At 42.8% G+C, this 6,555-nt stretch overlaps 1 protein-coding gene across 3 annotated transcripts in view; it reads left to right on the top strand.

The window, feature by feature from the left end:
* TAF1D (TATA-box binding protein associated factor, RNA polymerase I subunit D) overlaps window positions 1–4,970 on the top strand; it is a 46,841-nt gene extending 41,871 nt beyond the window's left edge. For all 3 annotated transcript variants that reach the window (XM_019524287.1, XM_019524289.1, XM_019524288.1), the window contains 3 exons: window positions 455–512; window positions 2,781–2,868; window positions 4,685–4,970. The gene's annotated coding sequence lies outside the window, so the exon portion shown is untranslated. The remainder of the gene's footprint in view (window positions 1–454; window positions 513–2,780; window positions 2,869–4,684) is intronic.
* The last annotated feature ends 1,585 nt before the right edge of the window (window positions 4,971–6,555 follow it).

Below are 6,555 nucleotides of genomic sequence, written 5' to 3'. Positions count from 1 at the left end.
CCCCCCCCCCCCCCCCCGGTGCTTTCCTTTCTAAAACATAGTGCATTGGCTTTTGCTTTTAGTATTACTGCTAAAATGCTGTTACTTTAGCTTCACCAAATGGTGAGGTTATGGTAGCTTAAATAGTGTATAAACAACTGTACTGTCTACTGACAGTAAGTTTCTGTTCAGATCAGTTTACTTAAATGGCAAAGTTGTGCAGATTCACTCTGAATGGAGAAATCTCACCTGTATTTCTTACTAGTGTAGAGTACTAACGTTGAGGCCTATCCCGATGGGACCTCTTCTGTAGGTTCAGGTCGTTGGAAATGCCTCATAGAGCAAACTTGTAGTTTCGCTTTACCCGTTCAACTGTTTGTTAGTTGTATGGGATAAAATTGCAAGACAAACTTAATGTTGTGCCAAGCATTGCTAACTCTAGGCATGGATAGTAATGTGTTCTTTCTCCATGTAGGCACTGACTGCAGCATTTAATGGTGATGGAAGGTTTCTCAGTAATATTAAGTTGCTAGGTAAGAGTTAATAGCTATTGTTTTTTTTTTTTTTCCACTTCTAATTGATGTGTTTATTCATGCTGGTCACCCCACAGTTTTTAACCTGTGGTGTTTGTACGGTTGCTTAACACGCTCTGAAACTTGATATTTTTTTCACTGAATCCTTGCTGTAGAAATCTTCAGAAGTTTCTTCCAACCCTATGATTTCAAAGAATTGTATCTGAAGAAAGCTCAAAAGGCCCAGACGTGAGTCTTAAGTTCTTGACATTGAAACCAAATGCAAAAATACAAAAATTGATTTTTCTGATAACATTAGCAGAAAGTGTGCATCCCAAACTGAATTCACTATTTTCCTTGTATGAAAAGTCCCAGCTGACATTCCTGTCAGATTTTGCTGTGAAGTCAAGTAAATGTGGGAGGGGGGCAGGTATAGTGTTGCAGCAATCCAGTAGCTCACATTTGCTTTTAATTCTATTGCGCTTGTTAAAAATAGTCTTTCTCTTGATACAGGCTTGAGTTGACGGGGGGAACATGACAGCTTATACTTGTGTATATCTGTAGTATTTAGAACAGTGGATCTCAACCAGGGTACTGAGGTAGAGTGGGAGCCTCTTAACAGTGCTAATACTGTGGAGCACCTATAAGGTGTGCAAACACCTACATGGGTAAACCTGGAGATTTCAAATAAGAACACATAGTAGGAAATATTCTGACCTATTGTGGTCTTTGAGATCTTTGCAACAGAAAATTGCTCTACTATTTTGCTGTAGTAAAAAATAAAAAGTGGAAGGTAAGAGCTGGCACTTCCTGAGTGGTACCTTGAGTCTATTGAGGTTGAGAACCATTGGTTAGAAAACTGCTAAATGGCTCTCCTTGATACAGTCATAGGATGGGCAAGACTTCTTTGTGATGAGAGGACTGGCTGGAACACAGTATCTTGACAGCTTGTTTGACAGTTAAGGTTACCTTTTCAGTTTGGAATGTTTTTATTGCAAACATCAAAATATGAAAACCTGAAATAAAAGTAGAAAAGCTAACCAAGAAGGACAGCTGTGTCTTGATATTAAGGGCAGGCCACTTAATATACTCGTTCCACTTGTGAAATATAGGATACTTGTTGCACTGATGGCAACTTAACATGACTAGGGACCTACCAAAATTGTGGTTTTGGGCAACTTGTAAGACATTGTGAAATCACAGAATGGGGGTAAAAATGAAAGGAAAGCTGCAAGTGGAGAAACAGAGTAGGATGGGAGGGGGAATTGGGGGAGAAGGTAGCAAATCTGAGACAGGGTCAGTCCAGGCAATGGAGGGGGGTGGGGTTGAGGCAGCTCCCCTTCCATCTCATTCCCTGTCACTTTCTGCCTCCAATCCCACCTTCCCATTCCTTTCCCTGCCCCTCACTTCATTATTTGCATAACCATACCCCCTGTAGATGGCCCTACCCCTCACCCCCATGCTCCAAGAGTACAGGGCTTTGTTGGCAAGTTTTGGGGAGGGGGTGGGTTCCCAGTGAGCTGGTTGGGGATGGCCAGAAACCATAGCTTAATTACCCTGATTTTAAGCCTGGTGAAGCCTCACAATGGAGATACTAGATTTAATGCACATTATTTGAACATGTAGACATGGTCAGGCTGGGTCAGTTGAAATCTTAGAGCATTAAGTTATTCTCTGCTGCCAGATGAAATATGTCCCTTCACATGTAAAGGTTAATAGATAAATATTTGGAATGAAATTCAACTGCATCACAGTTCAAGTTAGTGTTTGTAACATGAGAAATACTTTGGCAAATACCTGGTCATTACCAAGGCTGCTAGGAAAACACTGTTTCTAGTATGCTGTGGACATGACCATAAAGTGAATCCATCAGATGTATGCATTGCTACTGAGGTAGCATTACATCTGTTGGAAACAAGGGATTGAAGATGGAGCCCTCTAGTATGCACAACACTACTGTGCAGAAGTTTTGGTTAGTAAATGGCATGGAGAACTTAACAAATTTTAACACAGTTGGGCAGCCTGTTTCTGTAGTTTTTGTTCTTAATAGTTTGAGCTGAAATTAAATCTCAGATTATTGGCAAAAATCCTGATGGGTAATTAATGTTCGTTAATTGCTGAGAGTGCACTGAAGACCACTTCATTAGATGACTGGTACTAATAGGCTGGTAATGAACCTGAAAAGGTTAGCAAATTAATAGTGTTTGTCCTTCATTGTCTTGACCACAGGTTCAGAACTGCTTGATTATTCACTTTGTTCTGATCTAATCTAGTGACTTTCTTTTATAGTCATTTGCTAGTGAGCATTTCGACAGATCCCAAAGGAAGACAAAGACCTGATATTTGCAATACAGCTAGAATTCCTTCTCTGTCAAATGTAAGTCTGTGCTGGCAGTGCTGATGCATTAACAGAAATGCTACACAGTGTAGCTCAAGGTCATTTCAAAGAGGGGTTTGCATGGCTGTGGAACCAGCAGCTCTTAACGCAATGACCTAATATTGAAATCCTTGGCAGGATGCCATGGGCACTTGGTGTGCACTGTGGTCTATTACTGGGGAGATATTTAATGTAGCCAAGCTCTGTCATAGGATGCTTTTTTTTCTCTTGTATTATTACTGTGTCCAAACACCAGCATAGATAAAAGTGCATCCTGTTTGGAAAAGTAACCTAAAGTTTGCTATATTTTAATGTTAAATGCATAGTGCATGTCAGACCAGCATTGTGGTTACTTTGGGGCTGCCCTGCATGGGTCAGCACTTGTGATACAGATCCCAGATTGGCTGGAGCAGGTGCCACACCACACATAATCTGGCCCTAGCTGGGATCTGTGCTACAAGCCCTCAGCTGGACTATGGTGTGTCCAGCACTTGTCTCAGTTGTTCTGGGATCTGCATCACATGCAGCATGGGACCCAGGCTGGTATGCAGAGAGAGGGGAAGGGGTCCATGGGCCCAGTCCAGCCTGTGGACTCACCCCATGCTACTCATCCAGCTGGTAGGACCAGATGAGTTTGACACCCTGATTCTGATGTATAGGTTTTGATGGTCTGGTCTACAAGTAAACATCTACAGCAGTAAAACTGATCACAACATAATTAACAAATACTTGCCTAGTTAGTTTCCCTTGGAGACTCAATCTTTGCCCAGTTAGCTTCAGGCTCTGCCAGAATAAGTTTTTCAACTCTGTCTCCAGAGAAGCCTAGTTTTTTCTTGCATTCTTTTAGCTTGACCTTCACTCTAAAAGGTGGTGGTTGACTTCTGGTTGCTTAAGCAAGACATTCATTTGACAAACCAGATCCACATTCAATGAAGCAAAATCAGACTTGTTTGAAAACTTGCTGGTGGGGCCAAGCTGGGTCTGAACCAAGGGACAATGCCCCCATCTCCTAAATGGTGATTTCTGGGACCTGCAGGGATGTTAAAGCACTTTCTCCCTCCCAAGGAGAGAGAATGTTATCTTCAAAACCTATATATCTTGAGATTTGGCTACTACTATCCATACCAGAAGTACAGCGTGTTTTTTGTTTGTTTTCTTTTCTTTGAATTGCATCAAAATCATTAGAAGTAGGCTGGGTCAACTTGAGCCCATACAAACAAATTGTTTGAAATAATAATCCTTGTGGATTAATGCTAGTAAATTTACCATCAAAGAAACTGTAATTTGTAAGTGTTCTAGTCTGGCTAAATTGTAACCTAAGTGAGCTAATGACTTATTTTGGTATAAACCAGCATTGCTTAACCATTTTCCATCGTGGGCAGGATCGTGACACCTAGTTTTTCCATGGGCCAGATTGAACCAGTGGTTCTGATCTGGAGCCCAGGATGGGTGCTGCAGGCCCCCATCTGGCAGCATGGACGAGGGATACAGGGCAGCCTAGCCCCAGTCCAGCCATGTAGGGGAAGGGGTTTGGTCCAGGCCCAATGTGGCTGTGGGGGAATGGTCTGACTCCACTATGGCTGTGTAAAGGGAGGGGACATGGCCCAGCTCTATCCCACTGTGCAGGACTTGAGTATTTGGCAGCAGCAGAGAGGTGGCAGTCTTAATTACCACTGCTCCCCTGCTGCCTAACTTCCCAAGCTGTGGGGAACCCTGTAGGCAGAGGTTGAGCACCCGTGGTATAAACAATCAGCGTGAACCTTTAATCTATTAGCATGTGGCAAGAGTGTAATATGTGTGGTTTTATCTTTTTCAGGTTAGTGATACCTGGCAAAATTGCAGAACAGGAACTTGCTGGACAATTTCTGTTAAGACCATTTTTTAGAGGATTTAATGGAGTGATTTTTATTTTATTTTTTTGATGGAAACATGGTATGACTTCATAACTGACTGATCCTGCAAAACAGTAAAACAATTCTTGTGCCTTGCTGTGGAAACCTAATGGACTACGTAGTGAAGAATTAATCTTAGTTGTTTTTTAATTTAAAAAGACTTTCCTTAAATCTTTCAGATGAATGTATAAAATTCTTTAAACTAAAAAAGTTTTCTGTAACTTGGATGTTTTGGGCTAGCATGTAATTGCACTCTCCAAGCTCTGGAATATTCTGATGACAAAGCAGCAAAAAGCTAGAGCCACAAGAGGACTTACTGCTTGAATCTAGAACTTGGATCCACAAAATCCTTGCTTAATTCCTCTCTAATTATGGAAGCATTTAATATCCTAAAGAGTGTGCTTCTGCCAATAAAATTAAAAAAAACTTGTTTCCTGAAATTGTATTGCTGATGCTATGGGTTAGGTGAACAGTCAACAAATAGACACTCCAATACATGGCTGGAGTAGGCACCTGTGGGAGACCGAAGTCTAGTCTAGAAAACCAGATACCTTGTACTTGGATTCTAGATATAGAAAAATTTTATAAATGTTATAATTTTCTAGGTATGGAAGTAAATTATTGGAGGCTTGTCTTGAGTTTGCCTCCCTTCCACTGCTACAGCAGGAAAAACAAATCTGGGAGGTCAGATAGCTACTTCACTTCCCCAACTTCTTCCCCTTCCACTTCTTAGTAGCAGATGCTGCTTTCTGTAAGCCAGTGAAAGTGAGCAAGTTTTGAAGACCTTGAAATTAAACATGGCTGTAGCAGTTTGCACATACCACTCGGGCATCATTCAGAACTGATGCATGTTAGCTTTTTTCTTCAAATTCCTGTAAGTTTTTTTTTTTTTTTTTTAGCAGAAGTGTTTGTTTATGCCTCATGCCAAATCAGTTCAAAATTATACTGACTGAGCATAGTTAAGTCATACAGATCTGGGGCACTATCACTAGTCTCATATCAAACTCATCAGTCTTGCATTTCAGATACTCCTAAATAAATAGCAGGCATCCTACATGCAAGACTTGAGCTTGGAGGCTTTGGGGTTCAGCTGCCTGCAGCCAAAGGTCACAGGAGCAAATTAAAGAGGAAGTTCAAGAGTAACTCCCCAGTGCCATAAAGTTATACAGCCATGATACTTGCATTAGAAGGATATGGTAGACCAGGAATAAACAACCCCTGGCATGTGTGTCAATTAGTGGCAGAGAGAGAGTTTGTGTTTTTTTCCCCTGGCAGGCCAGGAGGCATGTGAGAGAACTGTTTAAATAAAAAAATAAAAACACTTTTTAAGTTGATCAGGGCTGCCACAGATGCCAGTGCCAGGAGAAGCCAGGCAGGGATACAGTCCATTTTGCTGGCCCAGCCCCTGGAAGGAGCTATTGGGGGGCAGGAGCTGTTAAGGGGGCTCAGGCAGGTGGATGCCCTGTCACAGGTGGGGACAGCACCAAGACCTAGGGCCAGGTGCTCAGGGCAGGGTCTGGGCAGTGCAGGGAGAAGCAAGCATGGGGGGAGGCAACACAGGCAGGCTGGCCCCTTGGGAAGGGAGGGAAGCAGGGCTGTCCCTGGGCTCCCCAGGCTTGAGCCACAGCAGGTGGGAGCACCCAGCCTGCACAGCTGCACAGGGATGGGGTGCAGCTGCCCTGCCCACAAGGGGATGCTGCCTGGCCAGCATGGGACACCAGGCTTGGGGTGGGGGGTGAGCTCCAGGCTGAACCTCCCTGTATACTGGAAAGAGAGAAACATTCTTCCTGCTTTC

Source organism: Gavialis gangeticus, unplaced genomic scaffold, assembly GCF_001723915.1.
Source record: "Gavialis gangeticus isolate Ggan-Ray unplaced genomic scaffold, GavGan_comp1, whole genome shotgun sequence".
In the NCBI taxonomy this organism is placed as follows: Eukaryota; Metazoa; Chordata; order Crocodylia; family Gavialidae; genus Gavialis; species Gavialis gangeticus.
This window is presented reverse-complemented; position numbering and strand designations above follow the sequence as displayed.